This window comes from Suncus etruscus, chromosome 13 (assembly GCF_024139225.1).
Source record: "Suncus etruscus isolate mSunEtr1 chromosome 13, mSunEtr1.pri.cur, whole genome shotgun sequence".
Classification (NCBI taxonomy): domain Eukaryota; kingdom Metazoa; phylum Chordata; class Mammalia; order Eulipotyphla; family Soricidae; genus Suncus; species Suncus etruscus.
In genome coordinates, this window is record NC_064860.1 from 69,742,399 (window position 1) to 69,755,634 (window position 13,236).

Below are 13,236 nucleotides of genomic sequence, written 5' to 3' on the forward strand. Positions count from 1 at the left end.
TAAAAAATTGTAATGTAAAATTGTAAAGTAAGTTAAAGAGGAAGTCAAAATTTATTATTAATAGATAACAAAAAGAAAAAGAAGGACAGAAGGGCAAAGGAGTGAAAGCAGATGTAGGGCATTTTTCTTGCATACAGATAACAGGAACAGATTGGGTTTTGATCATGGGTGATCTCCCAGATCCTGCCAGGAGCAATTTCTTAGCACAGAGCCAGGAGTAATCCCTAAATGCCACCAGATGTGGCCCCTAACTAATAATAATAATAACAATAATAATATTTATTATTATATTTTATTATATTATTAATGACATATACTTGAGTAGTATGTATAAATTATTATTTTACATTTATACATTACGTTGTTTGTATTATAATATACATAAATCTTATTGTTGATACAAGTTTATTTTAGAATCTGATTATGTTTTTTTTTTTTTTTTTTTTTTTTTTGGTTTTTGGGTCACACCCGGCAGTGCTCAGGGGTTACTCCTGGCTCCACGCTCAGAAATGGCTCCTGGCAGACTTGGGGGACCATATGGGATGTCGGGATTTGAACCAATGAACTTCTGCATGAAAGGCAAACACCTTACCTTCATGCTATCTCTCTGGCCCCTATGTTTTTATTTTTAAGAACATGAAATCACTTCTGAAATGTGATAGCTATATCTGGCATATTTAAATCACCAAGTGAGGACGTTATGACAAGAATTTATTTTTTTCTGAAGTCTAAATAGTACAAGTTTAGTTTCTCAAATTTTGGGAAGTGATAGAGCATATAGCAGGAATCTCTTAATACAACACAATATGAACTATCTTATCAACTTGGTACTTTTGAATTAAATTTTAATTATGTTCATTTAATGTGACTGAGCAGTTCATGGGCCTCAAATATAGTCATTTGAATTAAAAATTCTATTTAAAATTTAAATGTGAAATAATAGTGAATTTTCTTGGCAAAATCTACAGAAAGTATTTTACTTTGTTCCTATTCTTCCTAGATATTCATATAATTCTTTTATATTCTAATTTATTAAAAATATATATTCTTTTTTAAATAATAATAGAAAGAATAATTTCTCATGCTGAAAGTTTTCACATAGCTTCATTGTTTATTCATTTTCTGATATTTATTGAACCAGAGTACATAATATTTGTGACATTTTAAAAATAGAGTATGTGAAAATATTTAACTTATTTATTATGAATATTAGGGTATGTTTATGGCAATATTTTCTGAAAAACAAATAAGTGCAAAATTGTGAACTAAATAAAAAGTGGAGAAAATGAGATATTCAATATAGATTTTGTTCCTTCTTCTCTAGAGATCTTTAATGATGCTTTGTTAAACAATTCATTGGGAGTTATTTATTCTCACAACTCATTGAGCTATGCAGTTGTCTTGTTTCTTTGGGAATTGTTGCTCTAAAGGTAGCTGGATAAGCACAAAGAAAGAATGAGTCTGCTGAAAAACAATAATTTATTTAATGAGGAGCAGGGGAAAACCTTGCAAATAGATACACTAGCAATTTAGAATATTGTAAGGGCCGATCTTTTATAGTTAATCAGACCACTGCAATTTTTTATAGAAATTTAATTAAGCATTGGTAATGTCAATGTATTCATTTTTGTAGCTTGTAGACTGACATTATATTCTAAAACAGGGTGACAGGAACACAAAATTTCACACAATCAAAATGTATATTTGTTGATTTTTTAAAATATTTTTTGTGTTTTAACTATTGAGTGATTAATTACTCTGGGATCTGTGAAGTTCTTAATGACATGAATTATTGAGTCTTTGGATCCATTTCACCCCATCCTCCACGGCCAACAATATTTTCATAGTATCTTCAATTCTGTATATTTAAAACATAATTTTCACTTTCAGAAATTAAATTAGAATGTTGATACCTACAATACTTGCAACCCCTTTTTTTAAATATAATTTTTATTTTGATCATAGTGGCTTACATATTGTTGACAATAATATTTTAGGTACATATCAACAAAAATCAGGGGGATTCCCATTACCGATTTGTCCTCCGTTCTGTCCTACCTCCCATATCCTCCCCCTCACCCTCTGGGCAGCCAGAATAAGTGGTCCTCTCTGTGCCTAGCTTACTACTTTGTGGTCTTAGTACCTCTTTTATTTCCCCCTCTAACTTGGAGGCGGGACTAGATAGTTCAAGTTATGTGGTTTTGTTTGAAGAAGAGAAAAGTAATAAACTGGGGTAAAAATCAAATACGCGAAAATGGGCGGAGTTCTTCTAGAGGCTCTCATCGTCGGTTTGAGAGACGAAGGGGAAAAAGAGGTGGAACACCCCAACAGTACAAAAAGAAGTGTCAAATAAAATATCCAATGAGCTCTCCAACAATAAAGATAAGCACCGCATAAAAGCCATGGTCTTGAGATAAAAAAAAAATGACAGAGCACATAAAAAAGAAAAGAAGAAAATAAATAAATATAAATGGAGACAATAACTTCAATAACATCACCAAAAGAAAGAAATCGACAAAAGCTAGATAGATAAATAAAAATAAAATAAAATAAATTGTTTTGTGCTTTTTGCCTTTTTTTTTTCCCTCCTGCACAGGCACAGTAAATATTGCAGTCATTCGAAAAGGAATTCCCTTGGCCTAACAGATACAGGTTTCTCCACACGTGGAATATATATTGTCATGAGATTAACTATAGACTTCGTTCAGATTCATTTACTCTCTCCTGGTGCTTTTGTGGTGTTTGGAAGACTTCTGCTCCATCCTGGGTGATTAAATCAGACCTCTGTATCTAAAGATATTGGTATCTGCAAAGGTCAAGGAGTGGAGCTTATGATGAAGTCCTTCTTTGTGGTTTTAGAAGTTCTGTTCCCTTAGTGTCATTTTAATCCATCTTCTGTGGTTGGTGGACTTGGTGTGTGTGCTGATCTTAGGATGAAGCCTAGGATAGTGTCTTTCTTTATGTTTCCAGAAGACCCATTCCATTGCAATTGTCTCAGACAGACCTTTGGAACTGAAGATCGAGGTTGTTGTGCAGGTAGTAGCTCAAACACTAGACTAGGACTTTTTTATTGGTCCCAGGATACATATAGTCCGGTCACGGTTCTAACAGCCAGTCATCTGTAAATCGCAATTTTGGCTTTTGGACAGACCAAAGGGTGACAAGTCTTCTGATTTTGTCTTATTGTCAGCTGGTGGGGTAGGATAACTTGCTCTTAGGTCAGGTTGTTCCCATTTTTCTCGTTGTCAGGATATCATATTAGAGCTGGCACTTGTTGGTGTCCCAGCAGTATTAAGGATGTCCCGGATGGGATTTGCTTCCTGTAGCTGTTGTGAAGAGCTGTGTCATTTCTGTGTCTGGGATCCATGGTTCAAGGCTAGACGGCTGATGTCTACTCACCTGGGGTCTAAATTGGGTCCATGTGACATATTTTCAAGGTGGGAGATGTCCATGTATTGTAAACAAGTATGAGTTCTTTTCCCTAGTAGATAAGAGCTTGTTTTTATACGTAAGATTTCCCCTTTTTTTAGTGTGTCTTTGCAGGGGGAAATGGTGCTACATTATTTTGCCGGTGCATTTGGGGGTGGAAAGAGAAGAAAAGAGAAACAGATCACACACCCAAAAAAGATAAAAATAGAAGTAAAAATATATGTGTTCATATATATATAAAGAACAAAGATTTTTGAAAAATGAAATAACAAAGAGATTAAAGGAACAAAGTGATGAAATAGACTACCTTCCATTTGGGGAAGAGCAGGTAAAGAGGTAGTGTAATAGAGGTCTTATACTTATGATGGAAGTATAGGTTTCCCCATTGTCTTTTGAGATTTTCTTGTGTTGTGTGAGTTCCCATGCGCTTTTTCATCACACACCCTGACCTTCTTGAGATTGGCAAAATATTTGCTGCAGGGAGGTCTTGGGAAGAGTTTTTGCTTTAGAGATACTTTTAGAGCTAAGTCCAGTTTCAGGTAACAGTCCACCTTAAGAAGAGTTGTTAAGGAAGGAGGGCTGTGCAGCATGAGTCAGCAGGGGAGTTGGTTGCCTTTTCTTGCCAAAGATGGTGTGGGTTTGTCTGGGTGTCCCTTCGCTTGGGTGCTGGGTACTGGTTTGTTGGGTTAGGAGGGTGCTGGATACTGGTTTTTTGGGTTAGAAGGTCAGTCTTTATGCCTAATGGATTAAGAACTAAGGTGAAGAGTTTTAATAAGGTGGGAAATCTGGATGGGGTTGAAGGATGATGGGATAGTCAGATTTCCAAAAGGGGGAAAGGGGAAAATATATGAAAAGGGCAGGAAAGAAGAAAAGAGAAAATACATTAAAAAGAAAAAGAGAAGAAAAAAGAAAAAAAGAAAGCAGTGAGAAGAAAGGAGAAAAGAGCAGGGGAATGCTAGTTTGCTTGAATGGGTTCAAACACTTATGAAGTTCATCTGGAACAATAAACACCCTCGAATTGCTAAAGCACTCCTAGGGAAAAGGAAAATGGGAGGCATTATTTTCCCTAACTTTAAACTTTAAACTACAAAGCAATATTTATCAAAACAGCATGGTATTGGAATAAAGACAGACCCTCAGATCAGTGCAATAGGCTTGAGTTCTCAGACAATGTTCCCCAGACATACAATCACCTAATTTTTGACAAAGGAGGAAGAAATCCGAAGTGTAGCGGGAAAAGCTCTTCAACAAGTGGTGCTGGCAGAACTGTTTAGCCACTTGCAAAAAAGCAAACATAAACCCCCAGTTAAAATCATGTATGTAAATAAAATCCAAATGGATTAAAGATTTGATATCAGACCTGATACCATAAGGTATAGAGAACAACACGTAGGTAAAACACTCCATGACATTGAAACTAAAGGCATCTTCAAGGAGGTAACTGCACTTTCCAAGTGAGTGGAAGCAGAGATCAATAGATGGGAATACATTAAGCTGAGAAGCTTCTGCACCTCAAAAGAAATAGTGCCCAGGAACAAGAGCCACCCACCGAGTGGGAGAATCTATTCACCCAACACCTACCAGATAAGGGGCTAATATCCAAAATATACAGGGCACTGACAGAACTTTACAAGAAAAAACATCTAATCCCATCAAAAAAATGGGGAGAAGAAATGAACAGACACTTTGATAAAAAAGAAATACAAATGGCCAAAAGGCACATAAGAAATTCTCCTCATCACAAATTATCAGGGAGATACAAATCAAACGAATAATGATATTCCATCTCACACCACAGTGATTGGCATACATCACAAAGAATGAGAACAATCAGTGCTGGCGGGGATGTGGAGAGAATGGAACTCTTATCCACTGCTGGTTTTGAATGCTGTCTAGTCCAACCTCTATGGAAAGCTATATATAGGAGATTCCTCCAAAATCTGGAAATTGAGATCCCATTCGACCCAGCTATTCCACTCCTAGGGATATACCCTACGAACACAAGAATACAATACAAAAACCCCTTCCTCACACCTATATTTATTGCAGCACTGTTCACAATAGCCAGGCTCTGGTAACAACCAAGATGCCCTTCAACAGATGAATGGCTAAAGAAACCATATGTATATGTATATATGTGGTACATATACACAATGGAATATTATGCAGCCGTCAGGAGAGATGAAGTCATGAAATTTTCTTATACATGGATGTACATGGAATCTATTATGCTGAGTGAAATAAGTCAGAGGGAAAGAGAGACGCAGAATAGTCTCATTCATCTATGGGTTTTAAGAAAAATAAAGTCATTTTTGCAACAATCCTCAAAGTTAATGAGAGGAGGGCTGGAACTTCCAGCTCACTTCATGAAGCTCACCACAAAGAGTGGTGAGTGAAGTTATAGAAATAACTACACAGAGAGCTACCATAATCATGTGAATGAATGAGGGAACTGGAAAACCTGTCTGGAATACAGGTGGAGGTCAGTGGGATGGAGGGAGATTTGGGACATTGGTGGTGGTAATGGTGCATTGGTGAAGGGAGGTGTTCTTTACCTGACTGCAACCTAATCATAATCATATTTGTAATTGAGATGTTTAAATAAAAAATATTTAAAAAATCAACTATGGTCACAATTGTTCAAGGCAATAATATTATTATTGTTGTTGGTATTTTTTTGTTATTTGTTTGTTTCTGTTTTAGGGCCATACCTGAAGGTAATCAGGGCCTACCTACTTCTATTTCTGCACTCAGGAATTACTCCTGTTGGCTCCAAAAAGCCCAATGGTTTGCCATGTGCAATTAAGTGCCATTCCTGGTATGCAAATACGTTGACTGATAATTTTCTTTTTCTTTTCTTCTTTACTTTTTCTTTTTCTTCTTTCTTTTCTTTACCTTTTCTTTTCTTCTTTCTCCTCTCCTGTCCTCTTCTCTGTTCTCTTCTTTTCTCTGCTCTTCTCTCCTCTCCTCCTTTCCCCTCTCCTCCTCAAGTCTTCCATCCCCTCCCCTCTCCTCTCCCTTCCTCTCCTCTCTCCTCCTCTTCACTTCTCTCCTCTTCTCTTCTATTCCCTTCTCCCTTTTTCTCCTCTCCCTTCCCCTCCCATTTTCCCTCTCCACTCCCCCTTTCCTCTCCCCTTCCCTCTTCTCCTCTCTCCTGCACTCCCCTCCTCTCCCCTCCCCTCCTTTCCCCTTCCCTCTTCTTAGTTCCCCTTCTCTCTCCTCCCCTCCCCTCCTCTCTGATCCAGGACAGACCTGGGTTCGATTCCTGGAATCTCATATGGTCTCTTGAGCTTGCCAGGAGCAATTTCTGAGTGCAGAGCCAGAAATAAACCCTAATGCCCCCAGGAGTGCCCCCCCAAAATTATATATGTATATATAGTATTAAGAAAATGAGGGGAGTTCTGGGCAGATGGTTTTGACAGTAAGGGATTTGCCTTGCTCAAGACTGCATTGGCGGGCCCGGAGATATAGCACAGCGGTGTTTGCCTTGCAAGCAGCCGATCCAGGACCAAAGGTGGTTGGTTCAAATCCCAGTGTCCCATATGGTCCCCTGTGCCTGCCAGGAGCTATTTCTGAGCAGACAGCCAGGAGTAACCCCTGAGCAATGCCGGGTGTGCCCCCCCCCAAAAAAAAAAAGACTGCATTGGCATGAGATGTTTAGGTGTTTGTATGCTTTTTTCTTGTACTCATAATTTTCTGGATTCTCTGATATAGTTGAATTTGTCATTTTATTAATTTTGTAAGTGTTATACAATTCTCAAACATAACATATTCATATGTGTAGTTTTTTGACTTTCTGTTTTATTTATTAATATTCCATTTAAATGTGTATGCTATATTAATGTACTCCCATTATTATTTTTTAGTGTTCTGTTACTATAGTCATAATCTGTATTCTCATTGGTGTTCCAATACTGTTAAACACTTTAAAATAAAAATTTATCTCACTATATACTTTACTTTTAATTTCTATTTTACTACTATCATTTCTTCACTTAAATTTGTTCATTATCTCACTTTATATCCACCAATTTTACTAGGCCATACCCATTAATCGAATAAAGACATTTTTAATGATGACAATGATTATAGCAAGAATAAGAAATGAAAAGTGAAATATTAATGAACGTAAGAGAGTAGTAAATTGAAGGGAAAGAGAAGAAATTACTAATACTTGGAATGCATTTTTGAAATCAGAGATGTTTAAAATGCAAAAATAAAAACATTTTTTTTACTATAGAAATACCTTTTTTAATTTTGTTTGTTTTTAGAGTTAATGCTAAACAAAAAAATTTATTACTGGGGAGAATGTAAAATATAAACAAACACTTTAAAAATACTTTTGCAAATTCTTAAGAGCTTCAATTTGTATCTTTATCCAATCTTATTCATCCATGATAAATTAAAATACAAATTTACATGAGATCTTATGCAAGCATTACATAATAACTTTGTTCATAAAGACCTCAAAATTGGGACAAACCTAAATATTTACTTAAAATCCTTCACCTCAGTAAAGAACAGAGAAAGGCAAAACCTTCTTACTGCTACATTGAATAATATAGAATCTAATGAAACTTCACATAAAATCAAAGTAGCCAGTGTCATAAGTCAATACAAAAGTTTAAAGCAGGTCATTTATATATTAATAATCTTTTTTTTTATTTAAACACCTTGATTACATACATGATTGTGTTTGGGTTTCAGTCATGTAAAGAACACCCCCCATCACCAGTGCAACATTCCCATCACCAATGTCCCAAGTTTCCCTCCTCCCCACCCGACCCCCGCCTGTACTCTAAACAGACTCTCCATTTCCCTCATACATTCTCATTATTAGGACAGTTCAAAATGTAGTTATTTCTTTAACTAAACTCATCACTATTTGTGGTGAGATTCTTGAGGTGAGCTGGAACTTTCAGCTCTTTTCTCTTTTGCGTCTGAAAATTATTATTGCAAGAATGTCTTTCATTTTTCTTAAAACCCATAGATGAGTGAGACCATTCTGCGTTTTTCTCTCTCTTTCTGACTTATTTCACTCAGCATAATAGATTCCATGTACATCCATGTATAGGAAAATTTCATGACTTCATCTCTCCTGACAGCTGCATAATATTCCATTGTGTATATGTACCACAATTTCTTTAGCCATTTGTCTGTTGAAGGGCATCTTGGTTGTTTCCATAGTCTTGCTATGGTAAATAGTGCTGCAATGAATATAGGTGTAAGGAAGGGGTTTTTGTATTGTATTTTTATGTTCCTAGGGTATATTCCTAGGAGTGGTATAGCTGGATCGTATGGGAGCACGATTTCCAGTTTTTGGAGGAATCTCCATATTGCTTTCCATAAAGTTTGTACTAGAGGGCATTCCCACCAGCAGTGGATAAGAGTTCCTTTCTCTCCACATCCCCGCCAACACTGTTTATTCTCATTTTTTGTGGTGTGTGCCATTCTCTGGGGTGTGAGGTGGTATCTCATCATTGTTTTGATTTGCATCTCCCTGATGATTAGTGATGTGGAGCATTCTTTCATGTGTCTTTTGGCCATTTGTATTTCTTCTTTGTCAAAGTGTCTGTTCATTTCTTCTCCCCACTTTTTGATGGGATTAGATGTTTTTTTCTTGTAAAGTTCTGTCAGTGCCTTGTATATTTTGGAGATTAGCCCTTTATCTGATGTGTATTGGTGAATAGTTTCTCCCACTCAGTGGGTGGCTCTTGTATCCTGGGCACTATTTCCTTTGAGGTGCAGAAGCTTCTCAGTTTAATATATTCCCATCTGTTAATCTCTGCTTTCACTTGCTTGGAGAGTGCAGTTTCCTCCTTGAAGATGCCTGTAGTCTCAATGTCCTGGAGTGTCTTGCCTATGTGCTGTTCTTTATATCTTATGGTTTTGGGTCTGATATCGAGGTCTTTAATCCATTTGGATTTTACCTTTGTACATGATGTTAGCTGGGGGTCTAAATTCAATTTTTTGCAAGTGGCTAGCCAGTTGTGCCAACACCACTTGTTGAAGAGGCTTTCCCTGCTCCATTTAGGATTTCCTGCTCCTTTATCAAAAATTAGGTGATTGTATGTCTGGGGAACATTTTCTGAATATTCAAGCCTATTCCAATGATCTGAGGGCCTGTCCTTAATCCAATACCATGCTGTTTTGATAACTATTGCTTTGTAGTACAGTTTAAAGTTGGGGAAAGTTATTCCTCCCATATTCTTTTTCCCAATGATTGCTTTAGCTATTCGAGGGTGTTTATTGTTCCAAAGAAATTTCAAAAGTGCCTGACCCACTTCTTTGAAGAATGTCATGGGTATCTAGAGGGATAGCATTAAATCTGTATAATGCCTTGGGGAGTACTGATATTTTGATTATATTTATCCTGCCAATCCATGAGGAGGGTATGCGTTTCCATTTCCGCGTGTCCTCTCTTGTTTCTTGGAGCAGAGTTTTATAGTTTTCTTTGTATAGGTCCTTCACATTTTTAGTCAAGTTGATTCCAAGATATTTGAGTTTGTGTGGCACTATTGTGAATGGGGTTGTTTTCTTTTTTTTTTTTTTTTGGTTTTTGGGCCACACCCGGTGACGCTCAGGGGTTACTCCTGGCTATGCGCTCAGAAGTCACTCCTGGCTTGGGGGACCATATGGGACGCCGGGGGATCGAACCGCGGTCCGTCTCCTAGGCTAGCGCAGGTAAGGCAGGCACCTTACCTCGAGCGCCACCGCCCGGCCCCAGGGGGTTGTTTTCTTAATGTTCATTTCTTCCTTATTACTATTGGTGTATAGAAAGGCCATTGATTTTTGTGTGTTAATTTTGTAGCCTGCCACCTTGCTATATGAGTCTATTGTTTCTAGAAGCTTTTTGGTAGAGTCTTTAGGGTTTTCTAAGTAGAGTATCATGGCATCTGCAAACAGTGAGAGCTTGACTTCTACCTTTCCTATCTGGATTCCCTTGATATCTTTTTCTTGCCTAATCGCTATTAGCAATAAAAACATTAATTAAAACAATAAGATAATTATTGGAGATAATGATATTGTCCAGAATCTGAATCAGCAGTGTTTCTATTAGCCTCATTGTAAACAGGTAGATGTTTTCTAATTCGCATTAGAAACTACAGAGCTTTCTAAAGATTAAAATAATCTGGTGACAAAGATGATTTTTGTTTTATTTCTGGCTATGTGTGGTGGTGATGTTTAGCTCCTACTTCTGGCTCTACACTCAGGGATCATTCCTGGGTGACTCAGAAAAACAAAAAGCGTAGCTTAGTGAAAGCAAATGCACTACCTACTTGCTGTACTATTAATTTTATCTCTAGCAATGAGTTTTAAGGTCTAAGGATTAAGAGTTCATGTTATAGAATGTGGTATGATTCTATTTTTCTGATGTATGATTTTTATATGTCAGAACAAACATAGCAAACATATGTCTCATTTTATCATTCATATTTCTGTACATTCTTTTTCTAACACTCTGTCTAAAATTTTCTTGGTGAAAATTTAGGGCTTGTTAAAATGTGATAATAAAATTAACTTAACTAAAATAGACAATTGGTATGAAAGTTCTTAAGAAGGTCACGGAAAGTAATCATTTGAATTTCTTTTTTTTTTAATCATTTGAATTTCTAACCTTCTAGTAATTAGTATTTTGTTTGTGTCTAGATTTTTTGACATACAATGAAGATTTGTAACAAAAATATGACTACAATATACTTAATATGTGCAATAAAATATTTGTGCTTTTATTTTTATTTTATTTAATTATAAAAATATGCCTTTAATTATATATTAGGTCTTTAAAATTAGGTTAACTTTCAATTTATATAAAATTTATATTTATATTATATAGTATTCTTTTGTTATATTAGAATTATTTTGATATAACCTTCTTTATCTTTCATATACTTTTACCAATAAGGACTCATTTAAAAAACATTTACATGGGGCCCGGGGAGATAGCACAGTGGCGTTTGCCTTGCAAGCAGCCGATCCAGGACCAAAGGTGGTTGGTTTGAATCCCGGTGTCCCATATGGTCCCACGTGCCTGCCAGAAGCTATTTCTGAGCAGACAGCCAGGAGTAACCCCTGAGCATCGCCGGGTGTGGCCCAAAAACCGAAAAAAAAAAAAAACATTTACATGATATGAATTACTCATAATCATATTATTTAATTGCAAGGGCTTTTGTACACATGAAGTTATCACACATTGAAACTATAGTTTTTTAAATATATATGGAAATACCTTTATATACGCAGGGGTCTTCAAACTACGGCCTGCGGGCCACATATTGCATTTATTCATATTTTGTTTCTTCACTTCTAAAGAAGATATATGCAGTGTGCATAGAAATTTCTTCATAATTTTTGTTTTTACTATAATCTGGCCCTCCAACAGTCTGAAGGACAGTGAACTGGCCCCCTGTTTAAAAAGTTTGAGGACCCCTGCGAGGAATAACAGTTTATTTTTATATTAATTGCATATAGATAAATACATTAAGTGATTATTAACAGCACAAAAAATTTTGTTTGTTTATTTTTATACCACACCCATTGATACTCAGAGGTTAATCTTGGCTTTGCATCAGAAGTCACTCCTGGTTGAGGGGACATATGAAATGCTGGAGATTGAACCCAGGTCTGTTCTTGGTCAACCACATGCAAGGCAAACGCCCTGCCACTGTGCTTCTCTCTGGCCCCTAGAATACTAATTTAACTGTTGTAACAGTTAGATTTGAAAGTACTTCTATGTTTCTGTTTCCTTTAACTAAATTTGTTTTAAATTCATATAATTTGTGACCAAGATATCTGTTAATTATTTTAAACGTTTTATATGATATAAACACTGCCTATTAGTCAATCTATAAAAAATTGTAAGGAATTGTTTATATTTTAAAAGTCAGATTATTTATTTTGGGAAGTGGCTTTGAGCCACACTTGGATACACTGAAAACATGCTACTGGCTTTGTGCTTAGGGATCATTCCTTGGCTATGCTAAGGATGATTTGTGGTGCCAGGGATTAATCGTGAGTTAGCCATGTCTAAGGCAAGCCCTTACTGGATGTGTTATCTCTTCAGAGAAATGATTATGGTTATTATTACTAACTCTTATTATTATTATTTGGTTTGGGGTCACATCCAACAGTGCTCAGGACTTATTCTTGACTCTGTACACAGGAATCATTCCTGAAGTGATTGTAGGACCATAATGGTATTCAGGAAATTGAAACTTGGTCAGTCCTGTGCAAGGCAAACACCTCACCTGCTGTGCTACCTCTCTGTATCCCTGACACCAGATTACTTCAAATTCAGAAAATGTATTGCAGGTATCACTCGATCAGTTATTTTGAAAATACTTCTAAAATATTTGCTTGTCAAATAAAAATGAAACTTTGAACTGATCCCTGCACTAAAGTTACTGGAGACAGAGGGAACTAAAAGGCTGAAAAGGTGACTGTGTCCAATTGCCCCTGGTGGAGGCTTCTTAATGAGCCTGGTTTTCTAACATATATTCTGAAGAGGTGTGAAGTTGTGTTTCTAAAAAAAATTCTGTCATGTAAAGCAATGTGTCATTAATAAATTTAATATTATTAAAAAAACTTTGTTCTGCAAACTATAATTCTGCACAGCCTACCAAATAATGCTGGTACCTTTGTTTCACATTTATCTTCGGTTAAATATATTATATAGTGTTTTGAGGATATTTTTGGTGATTCTTCAGAATTAAATATTTATTCCAGAATAAATTTTCAGCTGACCAATATATAACAAGGTTATTAAAGAAATATAAGATGGCTGCAACATTTTCCTTTTTTCAGGCC